Source organism: Rattus norvegicus, chromosome 16, assembly GCF_036323735.1.
Source record: "Rattus norvegicus strain BN/NHsdMcwi chromosome 16, GRCr8, whole genome shotgun sequence".
In the NCBI taxonomy this organism is placed as follows: domain Eukaryota; kingdom Metazoa; phylum Chordata; class Mammalia; order Rodentia; family Muridae; genus Rattus; species Rattus norvegicus.
In genome coordinates this window covers 20,252,703-20,265,272 of record NC_086034.1, presented here as the reverse complement: position 1 = coordinate 20,265,272, position 12,570 = coordinate 20,252,703, and the positions used below count along the sequence as shown (strand labels likewise).

The following is a 12,570-nucleotide window of genomic DNA, read 5'->3' as shown; positions in this document are numbered from 1 at the left end:
TACAGCCAACCATTTAGATAAGATGGATGAAGGAAAGAAGTGCAGGCCGACAGGAACAGGATGTAGATCTTTCCTGAGAGACACAGCCAGAATACAGCAAATACATAGGCGAATGCCAGCAGCAAACCACTGAACTGAGAACAGGACCTCCGGTGAAGGAATCAGAGAAAGGACTGGAAGAGCTTGAAGGGGCTCGAGACCCCATATGAGCAATAATGCCAACTAATCAGAGCTTCCAGGGAGTAAGCCACTACCCAAAGACTATACATGGACTGACCCTGGGCTCCAACCTCATAGGTAGCAATGAATATCCTAGTTAGATCACCAGTGGAAGGGGAATCCCTTGGTCCTGTCAAGACTGAACCCCCAGTGAACGTGATTCTTGGGGAGAGGGTAGTAATGGGGGGAGGATGGGGAGGGGAACTCCCATATAGAAGAGGAGGGGGACAGGTTATGGGTCCAGAAACCGGAAAGGGAATAACAATCAAAATGTAAATAAGAAATACTCAAGTTAGTAAAGATAAAAAGTAAAAATCAAAATTGAACAGTGGAAAAAAAACAATAACTTTATGAAAATCATAGGCAAATGGATGGAACTGGAAAATATCATCCTGAGTAAGGTTTTTATTTTTAATGGGAATGCCCTTGCATTCAGGTCATAGATATTCAGAATTCTTAATTTTCTCTTGGGGGATTTTCCCTTTAATGAAATATGAGTGTCTTTGTTCATCATACTTATAACTTTCAGTTGAAAGTCTATTTTATTGTATTTTAGGATGGCAACTCCAGGTTGTTTTTTGAGCCCATTCCCTCGGTAGAACTGTTGCCATCCTTTTATTCTGAAATAGTGTCTGTCTACGTTAATGAGGTGTGCTTCTTATATGCAACAAAATGCTTGATATTGTTTGTGTAGCCCATCACACAGTTTATGTCGTTTTATAGATGAGTTGAGTTCATTAATATTGAGAGACATTAAAACCAGATGACTGTTGGTTCCTGTTATATTTGCTATTGTAAGTATTTTTTATGTGTTTGGGGTTTTCTCCTTTAGGCTTTGCTGTGAGATGTTTAATATGTTGTCTTTTCTTTGTTATAGGTATCTTCCTTATATTAAACTTTTCCTTACAGGATTCTCTGTTGTCCTGGATTAGTAGATAGATACTGTTTGAATTTAGTTTTCTCCTGGAATATTCTAGTTTCTCCACCTATTGATTAAGAGTTTTGCTGGGTACAGTAGCCTGGGCTGGCATTTGTGTTCTCTTAGAGTCTGCATGACCTCTGACCAGGCTCTTCAGGCTTTCATAGTCTCTGTTGAGAAGTCTGGTGTAATTCTGACGGGTCTGCCTTTTTATGTTATGTGGCCCTTTTCCCTTGCAGCTTTTAATATTCTTTCTCTGTTCTTTGCATTTAGTGTGTTGAGGATTATGTGACAAGAAGAATTTATGTGAAGAGAGGGAGGTAAGACTGGTCGAATAAGTGTCGTCCCATCGCCTTGGGGAAGGTACTGTCTAAGGAGGCTTGTTTCATAGGAGAGATCAAGCACTCACTCAGGGAGAGAGGATTAAGAGTGAAGAAAAAGGATTTCATCAAGTTATTTTTTTTTACTTAACTTGAGTATTTCTTGTATAAATTTCCAGTGTTATTCCCTTTCCCGGTTTCCGGGCAAACATCCCCCTCCCACTCCCCTTCTTTATGGGCAATCCCCTCCCCATCCTCCCCACCTTGTCGCCCTCCCCCCAACAATCTAGTTCACTGGGGGTTCAGTCTTAGCAGGACCTAGGGCTTCCCCTTCCACTGGTGCTCTTACTAGGATATTTATTGCTACCTATGAGGTCAGAGTCCAGGGTCAGTCCATGTATAGTCTTTAGGTAGTGGCTTAGTCCCTGGAAGCTCTGGTTGCTTGGCATTGTTGTACATATGGGGTCTCGAGCCCCTTCAAGCTCTTCCAGTTCTTTCTCTGATTCCTTCTACGGGGGTCCTATTCTCAATTCAGTGGTTTGCTGCTGGCATGCTCCTCTGTGTATGCTGTATTCTGGCTGTGTCTCTCACGAGAGATCTACATCCGGCTCCTGTCGGCCTGCACTTCTTTACTTCATCCATCTTGTCTAACTAGATGGCTGTATATGTGTGGGCCACATGTGAGGCAGGCTCTGAATGGGTGTTCCTTTTGCCTCTGTTTTAAACTTTGCCTCTCTATTCCCTGCCAAGGATATTCTTGTTCCCCTTTTAAAGAAGGAGTGAAGCATTCACATTTTGATCATCCGTCTTGAGTTTCATTTGTTCTAGGCATCTAGGGTAATTCAAGCATTTGGGCTAATAGCCACTTATCAATGAGTGCATACCATGTGTGTTTTTCTGTGATTGTGTTACCTCACTCAGGATGATATTTTCCAATTCCATCCATTTGCCTACGAATTTCATAAAGTCATTGTTTTTGATAGGTGAGTAATATTCCATTGTGTAGATGTACCACATTTTCTGTATCCATTCCTCTGTTGAAGGGCATCTGGGTTCTTTCCAGCTTCTGGCTATTATACATAAGGTTACGATGAACATAGTGGAGCACATGTCTTTTTTATATGTTGGGGCATCTTTTGGGTATATGCCCAAGAGAGGTATAGCTGGATCCTCAGGCAGTACAATATCCAATTTTCTGAGGAACCTCCAAACTGATTTCCAGAATGGTTGTACCAGTCTGCAATCCCACCAACAATGGAGGAGTGTTCCCCCTCCACATCCTCGCCAGCATTTCCTGTCACCTGAATTTTTGATATTAGCCATTCTGACTAGTGTGAGGTGAAATCTCAGGGTTGTTTTGATTTGCATTTCCCTTATGACTAAAGATGTTGAACATTTCTTTAGGTGTTTCTCAGCCATTCGGCATTCCTCAGCTGTGAATTCTTTGTTTAGCTCTGAACCCCATTTTTAATAGGGTTATTTGTCTCCCTGCGGTCTAACTTCTTGAGTTCTTTGTCTATTTTGTATATAAGGCCTCTATCTGTTGTAGGATTGGTAAAGATCTTTTCCCAATCTCTTGGTTGCCATTTTGTCCTAACCACAGTGTCCTTTGCCTTACAGAAGCTTTGCAGTTTTATGAGATCCCATTTGTCGATTCTTGATCTTAGAGCATAAGCCATTGGTGTTTTGTTCAGGAAATTTTTTCCAGTGCCCATGTGTTCCAGATGCTTCCCTAGTTTTTCTTCTGTTAGTTTGAGTGTATCTGGCTTGAAGTGGAGGTCCTTGATCCACTTGGACTTAAGCTTTGTACATGGTGATAAGCATGGATCGATCTGCATTCTTCTACATGTTGACCTCCAGTTGAACCAGCACCATTTGCTGAAAATGCTATCTTTTTTCCATTGGATGGTTTTGGCTCCTTTGTCAAAAATCAAGTGCCCATAGGTGTGTGGGTTCATTTCTGGGTCTTCAATTCTGTTCCATTGGTCTATCTGTCTGTCTCTGTACCAATACCATGCAGTTTTTATTACTATTGCTCTGTAATACTGCTTGAGTTCAGGGATAGTGATTCCCCCTGATGTCCTTTTATTGTTGAGGATAGTTTTAGCTATCCTGGGTTTTTTGTTATTCCAGATGAATTTGTAAATTGTTCTGTCTAACTCTTTGAAGAATTGGATTGGTATTTTGATGGGGATTGCATTGAATCTGTAGATCGCTTTTGGTAAAATGGCCATTTTCACTATATTAATCCTGCCAATCCATGAGCATGGGAGATCTTTCCATCTTCTGAGGTCTTCTTCAATTTCTTTCTTCAGAGTCTTGAAGTTCTTATTGTACAAATCTTTTCCTTGCTTGGTTAAAGTCACACCGAGGTACTTTATATTATTTGGGTCTATTATGAAGGGTGTCATTTCCCTAATTTCTTTCTCAGCTTTTTCTCTTTTGTGTAGAGGAAGGCTACTGATTTATTTGAGTTAATTTTATACCCAGCCACTTTGCTGAAGTTGTTTATCACCTTTAGTAGTTCTCTGGTGGAACTTTTGGGATCACTTAAATATACTATCATATCATCTGCAAATAGTGATATTTTGACTTCTTCTTTACGATCTGTATCCCCTTGATTTCCTTTTGTTGTCTGATTGCTCTGGCTAGAACTTCAAGAACTATTTTGAATAAGTAGGGAGAGAGTGGGCAGCCTTGTCTAGTCCCTGATTTTAGTGGGATTGCTTCAAATTTCTCTCCATTTAATTTAATGTTAACAACTGGTTTGCTGTATATGGCTTTTACTATTTTTAGGTATAGGCCTTGAATTCCTATTCTTTCCCAGACTTTTATCCTGAAGGGGTGTTGAATTTTGTCAAATGCTTTCTCAGCATCTAATGAAATGATCATGTTGTTTTGTTCTCTCAGTTTGTTTATATAATGGATCACATTGATGGTTTTCCGTATATTAAACCATCCCTGCATGCCTGGGATGAAGCCTACTTGATGATGGTGGATTATTGTTTTGATGTGCTCTTGGATTCTGTTTGCCAGAATTTTATTGAGTATTTTTGTGTCTATATTCATAAGGGAAATTGGTCTGAAGTTCTCTTTATTTGTTGGGTCTTTGTGTGGTTTAGGTGTAAGAGTAATTGGGGCTTCAAAGAAGGAATTTGGTAGTGCTCCATCTCTTTCAATTTTGTGGAATAGTTTGGATAATATTGGTACGAGGTCTTCTATGAAGGTCTGATAGAATTCTGGACTAAACCCATCAGGACCTGGGCTCTTTTTGGTTGGGAGACCTTTAATGACTGCTTCTATTTCCTTAGGAGTTATGGGGTTATTTAACTGCTTTATCTGTTCCTGATTTAACTTTGGTACCTGGTATATGTCTAGGAAATTGTCCATTTCCTGCAGATTTTCAAGTTTTGTTGAATATAGGCTTTTGTAGTAAGATCTGATGATTTTTTGAATTTCCTCTGAATCTGTAGTTATGTCTCCCTTTTCATTTCTGATTTTGTTAATTTGGATACACTCTCTGTGTCCTCTCATTAGTCTGGCTAAGGGTTTATCTATCTTGTTGGTTTACTCAAAGAACCAACTTTTGGTTCTGTTGATTCTTTCTATGGTCCTTTTTGTTTCTACCTGGCTGATTTCAGCTCTCAGTTTGATTATTTCCTGGCTTCTACTCCTCCTGGGTGTGTTTGCTTCTTTTTGTTCTAGAGCTTTTAGGTGTGCTGTCAAGCTGCTGACATATACTCTTTCCTGTTTCTTTCTGCAGGCACTCAGCGTTATGAGTTTTCCTCTTAGCACAGCTTTCATTGTGTCCCATAAGTTTGGGTATGTTGTACCTTCATTTTCAGTAAATTCTCAGAAGTCTTTAATTTCTTTCTTTATTTCTTCCTTTACCAGGTTATCATTGAGTAGAGCATTGTTCAATTTCCACGTATATGTGGGCATTCTTCCCTTATTGTTATTGAAGACCAGTTTTAGGCCGTGGTGGTCCGATAGCACGCATGGGATTATTTCTAACTTTCTGTACCTGTTGAGGCCCGTTTTTTGACCAATTGTATGGTCAATTTTGGAGAAAGTACCAGGAGGAGCTGAGAAGAAGGTATATCCTTTTGCTTTAGGGTAGAATGTTCTATAAATATCTGTTAAGTCCATTTGGCTCATGACTTCTCTTAGTCTGTCTACGTCTCTGTTTAATTTCTGTTTCCATGATCTGTCCATTGATGACAGTGGGGTGTCCTACTATTATTGTGTGAGGTGCAATGTGTGTTTTGAGCTTTAGTAAGGTTTCTTTTACGTATGTAGGTGCCCTTGTATTTGGGGCATAGATATTTAGGATTGAGAGTTCATCTTGGTGGATTTTTCCTTTGATGAATATGAAGTGTCCTTCCTTTTCTTTTTTGATGAATTTTAGTTGAAAATTGATTTTATTTGATATTAGAATGGCTACTCCAGCTTGCTTCTTCTGACCATTTGCTTAGAAAGTTGTTTTCCAGCCTTTCACTCTGAGGTAGTGTCTGTCTTTGTCTCTGAGGTGTGTTTCCTGTAGGCAGCAGAATGCAGGGTCCTCATTGCATATCCAGTTTATTAATCTATGTCTTTTTATTGGGGAGTTGAGGCCATTGATGTTGAGAGATATTAAGGAATAGTGATTATTGCTTCCTGTTATATTCATATTTGGATGTGAGGTTATGTTTGTGTGCTTTTCTTCTCTTTGTTTTGTTGCCAAGACGATTAGTTTCTTGCTTCTTCTAGGGTATAGCTTGCCTCCTTATGTTGGGCTTTACCATTTATTATCCTTTGTAGTGCTGGATTTGTAGAAAGATATTGTGTAAATTTGGTTTTGTCATGGATTATCTTGGTTTCTCCATCTATGTTAATTGAGAGTTTTGCAGGATACAGTAACCTGAGCTGGCATTTGTGTTCTCTTAGGGTCTGTATGACATCTGTCCAGGATCTTCTGGCTTTCATAGTTTCTGGCGGAAGGTCTGGTGTAATTCTGATAGGTCTGCCTTTATATGTTACTTGACCTTTTTCCCTTACTGCTTTTAATATTCTTTCTTTATTTTGTGCGTTTGGTGTTTTGACTATTATGTGACGGGAGGTGTTTCGTTTCTGGTCCAATCTATTTGGAGTTCTGTAGGCTTCTTGTGTGCCTATAGGTATCGCTTTCTTTAGGTTAGGGAAGTTTTCGTCTATGATTTTGTTGAAGATATTTACTGGTCCTTTGAGCTGGCAGTCTTCACTCTCTGCTACACCTATTATCCTTAGGTGTGATCTTCTCATTGAGTCCTGGATTTCCTGTATGTGTTGTGACCAGTAGCTTTTTCCACTTTACATTATCTTTGACAGTTGAGTCAATGATTTCTATGGAATCTTCTGCTCCTGAGATTCTCTCTTCCATTCTTGTATTCTGTTGGTGAAGCTCGTATCTACAGCTCCTTGTCTCTTCCTTTGGTTTTCTATATCCAGGGTTGTTTCCATGTGTTCTTTCTTGATTGCTTCTATTTCCATTTTTAATTCCTTCAACTGTTTGTGTTTTCCTGGAATTCTTTCAGGGATTTTTGTGACTCCTCTCTATGGGCTTCTACTTGTTTATTTATGATTTCCTAGAATTCTTTCAGGGATTTTTGTGACTCCTCTCTATGGGCTTCTACTTGTTTATTTATGATTTCCTGGAAGTCTTTCAGGGATTTTTGCGATTCCTATCTGTAGGCTTCTACTTGTTCTCTAAGGGAGTTCTTCACGTCTTTCTTGAAGTCCTCCAGCATCCTGATCAAATATGATTTTGAAACTAGATCTTGCTTTTCTGGTGTGTTTGGATATTCCATGTTTATTTTGGTGGGAGAATTGGGCTCCGATGTTGCCATGTAGTCTTGGTTTCTGTTGCTTGGGTTCCTGCGCTTGCCTCTCGCCATCAGATTATCTCTAGTGTTACTTTGTTCTGCTATTTCTGACAGTGGCTGGACTGTCCTATAAGCCTGTGTGTCAGGAGTGCTGTAGACCTCTTTTCCTGTTTTCTTTCAGCCAGTTATGGGGACAGAGTGTTCTGCTTTCAGGCGTGTAGTTTTTCCTATCTACAGGCCTTCAACTGTTCCTGTGGGCCTGTGTCTGGAGTTCACCAGGCAGGTCACTTGCAGCAGAAAAGTTGGTCTTACCTGTGGTCCCGAGGCTCAAGTTTGCTCGTGGGGTGCTGCCTACGAGCTCTCCGCGGTGGCAGCAACCAGGAAGATCTGCGCCGCCATTTCCGGGAGCCTCAGTGCACCAGGGCTCCAGATGGCCTTTGGTGTTTTCCTCTGGCGTCAGAGATGTGTGCAGAGTGCAGTCTCTTCTGATTTCCCAGGCGTGTCTGCCTCTCTGAAGGTTTAGCTCTCCCTCCCACGGGATTTGGGTGCAGAGAACTGTTTATCCTGTCTGTCCTAAATTCTTTTGTTTTATTGATGAAAAATGTCCCTGGTTAATTTTAAGCAGTGTGGGGCTGAGGGTGACAAGTGTGCAGGCCTGCTAACAAGCAAGCTGCAGGCTGTGCGTGGGCAACAGCACAGCTCAGGCCAAGTCAGCATAAGAAGAGTTTCAAGGTGAGGAAGCCAGCGCAGAAACAGGGATATATTGGGGTAAGATGGGCTAGAAAAGGCCTCGATGATTTGGACTAGCTTGAGTAAAACTTGTAATAAAAAAGGGACAAGGTAATGGTAAATTGTTTTTATGTATGCGTTCTTTTAGAGTTATGTTTTAGTCTTTGGACCTGATTAGAGATAGTTTACACCCTAGACATGAGAGAGAATGGGTTTGGGAAAAAGAGTCCTCCCAGACTCTCCATGGATGCTTTGGAGAAAGAGAAAAACTTACAGAGCTCTCCTAGTAACAGAAGAAATGCAGGAGATGTCCTGCCTCTCTGCTGGCTCCTATTGGAGAAATGCTTCTTTCTGGTTCTGGGTTCCATAGGTAGGATATCTGAGTCCCTTCGGTGGGACACCATCTAGTTTTTCCCCTGTATGTCTATTGTCTGGTGCACCAAGCTGTCCATGTCTGTCAGTTTATGTCTGTGGTTTTTGTTTCTTGTTGTTTAAATGTTTTATGTTTCATGTTCAAAAGAAAAAATGGTAAAAACTTTATCTGCCAGTCATTCACACCTTGATTTGGTTTTAACTCGTTTCAAAAAAAGGGAACAAATGAATAAAAAACAGTTTCAATGGGCCTTTGGAGCCCTGTACCTGTAGCTAGGAGCCTAGGTCAGCTGGAGAAGCTGCCTGGGGGCAGAGCGTCTACAGGAGCTGATCTTAAAGGCGCCAACAGCCCCTCAGCTTCTATGGTATGGGAGCTGATGGCTGTTTCTCTTAGAAAAATCCCTGACTTATTATTAGACTTAGCAGGTGACAAGGTGCTTCTCTTAAAATCACAGCTAGAAAAGTAAAAATGGTGCTTGGTCTAAATATTAAAGACATGTGTAGCCACTTCAATCTTGTTTCTGACTGGTTTTAAATGTATAAATATGCTCTACATGCCTTGGTCATAGATTATTGACTTTTAGGTTATTGGAGATGGTTATAAAATTATAACGTTGGTAACAGAAAGTTGACATAAAACTGGTAATTTGGATACAGTCATTCTAGACAACATTTGGCATGAGCCAACCTAGGGAAACAGGTCTAAATTGAGATAATATTTTTATGGAACTCTTATCCTAGAAACCAGGCTTCTAAAAGAATTTAGGGCAATGTCTCTTTGTTGAGGTATTGGAGACCACACCATCGTGCGTTCATATGTAGGAATTGGCAATCAAACTTTGTAGCATGAAGGATAGACTCTGTGTCTTGGAGACTAGATCGTTTGTTGGAGGTTGAGTTTTGCTTTCCAAAGTTGTGGTTTGCCCTGAAGTTACCTGTATTTTGATGCTAATTCTACTGCCCCAAGGGAAGCTTCCTAGTCTTACTCAGAACTCAGATAACTTCCAAAGTTGTGGTTGTGCTCTGGTGTTACAAGGAGAACTTAAGGATTGTGATTTAGGATTGCCAGTGTTACATTGACTAACTCAAACTTATTTATAATTTAAAAAAATGGCTAATACCCTTATTATGTAATTTCATCACTTCTTCAATGTAAGAAGTTAAAACTTTAAATCTTTCAGTGTATCTGGAAATTTTTACTACAAACCTTTGCTCTCAAAATGAGCTTTAACATTTGGGCAATAGCTGTTACACTACTCAAGAACATTTAAGAACTCAAACTGGATTGCCTAGACTCCTTAACAAGGGAGGACAATGATACCAGGCAGATTATAGGCCTTACATAGGAACAATTATTCAAAAAATATTATTCTTTATTATCCAAAAGAATAATGCTAGAGACAGTAATTTGATATACAAGTCTATTTATAAATACAAGTGCTCAGTGTCCTCAATTTAAACCTAGAGGACTTGTCTTAATAAATAGTATATTAACAATGTCTTAATAAATAAACAGGGGGAATTATATCCCTGTATGCTATGCAATTATTTAAAAATACTCCTTTTATATTAATTATAAATTTGGATGCCAAGGAACACTCTGAGTTTATGGCACCCTACAACTAGGCATACTTCTGCCTAGGTGAAATAGAAAGATCCACATATTGGCATGAACATGTCCAGGTATTTTTATGTGGAAGAGGCAATCTTTGTGTTTTTTTCTACAGGATGCTACAGAAGTGTGCCAGCTGCCTGCGTGTCTGGTGAGACATGCTGATCCTGGGAGCATGAAGATTCAGCTCTCCTGGTTCGGGACCGTGGAGTCATTCCTGTGCCCTTGAAAGAAGATGGAGACTTTTTAGGATTTACCCTCACCGAGGTATCTGGGGTGGAAAGTTATATTTTGGGAGAACATATGCTCCATCCTCACCAGCTGTTAGAAATATACAACCATACCTTGGTTGTTAATAAACATCATGAGTACCTGCTCGCCCCAAACCATACTTATCTGGCATGTTCATCAGGGCTGACTACCTATGTAATAATATCTGAGTTCCTGCAGCAGCACGATTATTGTGTATGAGTACAATTACTCCCCAGAATCAGCATACATGAGCCAGAGACTTTTCTTAAATCCTAGGAAAAGGGCTTTCCCCACAAAGTAAAAAGAGAACCAGTAACTGCCATCACTCTCGCGGTTCTCCTAGGACTAGGGGCTGCGGGTGCAGGCACTGGCATCACTTCCCTAGTTACCTCCCATCAATACTATAACCAGCTTAGTGAAGCCATAGATAAGGATATTGCTGAATTAAGAGATGGATTAGCTAACTTAAAAGATTCAGTTGCCTCGTTGTCTGAAGTAGTCTTACAAAATAGACGAGGCCTAGACTTAATCTTCCTACAACAAGGAGGACTTTGTGCAGCCTTAAAATAGGAATGCTGTGCTTATGTAGATAAGACTGGACTTGTAGAAGACAGTCTAAAAAAGGTGAGAGTTAGCCTAGAAAAACGAAGGAGAGAGAGAGCAACAAGAGTCTTGCTACAAAAACTGGTTTTCTACATCCCCATGGCTCTCTACCCTGTTGCCCTCAATTTTGGGACCCCTTGTGGGCCTACTTTTGTAGATTTCCTTTCGTCCTTGGGCCTTTCAGCGACTTATATGCTTTATTAAATCACAAATAGATTCTGCTTTGCCTAGAAATTCTGATTCAGTACCTTATCATTGCTTGGAGACCAGAATAGCTGAGGAGAACCAGAGAGACAATGAACAAGATGAGGTGCCTACAACATATCAGGAGAGGCTCGATTTCCACAATCTCTTATATTAATGTCATCTGGCCCCTACTCTTTCGCCCCTGGGCTCAAATAAGAGGAATGAGTAGATGAACCAATGTAGCCATCATCAACGACGGGCAACTTCCTCTGACCCTTGACCAATCTAAGACATGGAGCCTTGAGGGCAACAAGGTGATCCTATGACAGATAAGGCTGGGGTTCGAGAGGTAGATCCTAAGACAGAGGTGGCTACACCCTGTTTAAACGTATGGGTTGGTCAAATGCTCCTCGGCCCAGTTTCTCCCCCAATAAACACACACGTATAGCCCAGTACGGTGTGTTACAGCATAAGTTCATTCCTAGCCATTGGGGTGCAGTCCTAACTGCAAGAGTGGCTCGCCATGGCCGAGCTGGGCACACTGTGAGGCATGTCTAATCTCTCTTAGGCCACTACTTCCAGCTAATGGTCTTTTATAAAGAAAAATGGGGGAAATGTAGGGAGCCGTATTGGATTTGGGCCTGGCCACTTTTTGACTCCATGGCGCAAAGTGGCTAGGTGACTCTGGGCTGTTTGGCCACAGATATTCACCCCTAAGATGACTGCCATGAAGTCTTGAGATTGTTGGACAAAAGTCTCTCCCATGAATTTACAGCACAGGAAGATAACATTCAAGGGATGCCTCAGCTTGAGCAGATACCAGTTATCTCCTGAGTCAACACCCGGTGTCTCCACCGCATGACCTCATCGTCTACCGCCTGACCTCTTTGCCTCCTGCTATCACTGACTATATCCTCATCCCTCCATCCTTTGTGTTTCACAAAGGACACTCCCCCTACCTGAAAGCCTTAAAAGCTGGAACGTTCACCCCAATAAATGAGACCTTGACAATAGAATCTTGCTTGGTCTCCTTCTCCTCTCGCCCCCCATAGGCCTATGAGTAAGCATACATATAAGACTACAACCAGCTGAGTCATTTGTTGATGTTGTTGCTGTTGTTATTGTTGTTATTGATTGTGTGTATATAATTTCAGGTGTGATCACAATGCATTAAATTGCCAATTAGGGGGTTTATTGTTCCAGTAGGCTGATTCTCTGACTTGCAAATGAATGAAAGGACAGTAGGGGAATAACCCTTCTAATGACCTAGCAGCTTTGGAGAGGAAATATTAAAAAAAAAAAAAAAAAAAAAAAAAAAAAACCTTGGGATGGAAAACACATGAGCAGCTGAGAACACTGTAGATTTTTTGAGAGCATCCAGGTTTCATTTCCAGCAACATAAGAGTAGCTCACATCTACCTCTAATTCCAGTTTTAGAGGTTCAGAAAAAAGCTGTTCACCTCCCTAGTCAGGCAAAAATTTACCAGGCAGGAATGGGGAAAAGTCACATAAACAGGA

At 40.7% G+C, this 12,570-nt stretch overlaps 1 long non-coding RNA gene across 2 annotated transcripts; it reads left to right on the top strand.

Moving 5' to 3' along the window:
- The first annotated feature begins 7,938 nt into the window (after nucleotides 1-7,938).
- Nucleotides 7,939-12,068, top strand: LOC134482332 (uncharacterized). Of its 2 annotated transcripts, XR_010058365.1 has the most exons (3): nucleotides 7,939-8,030; nucleotides 10,127-10,278; nucleotides 11,828-12,068. It is a non-coding gene; the product is annotated as an uncharacterized LOC134482332 (long non-coding RNA). The 2 variants fall into 2 exon arrangements; XR_010058364.1 differs by lacking the exon at nucleotides 7,939-8,030 and having other exon boundaries at nucleotides 9,917-10,278.
- Nucleotides 12,069-12,570: the final 502 nt, after the last annotated feature.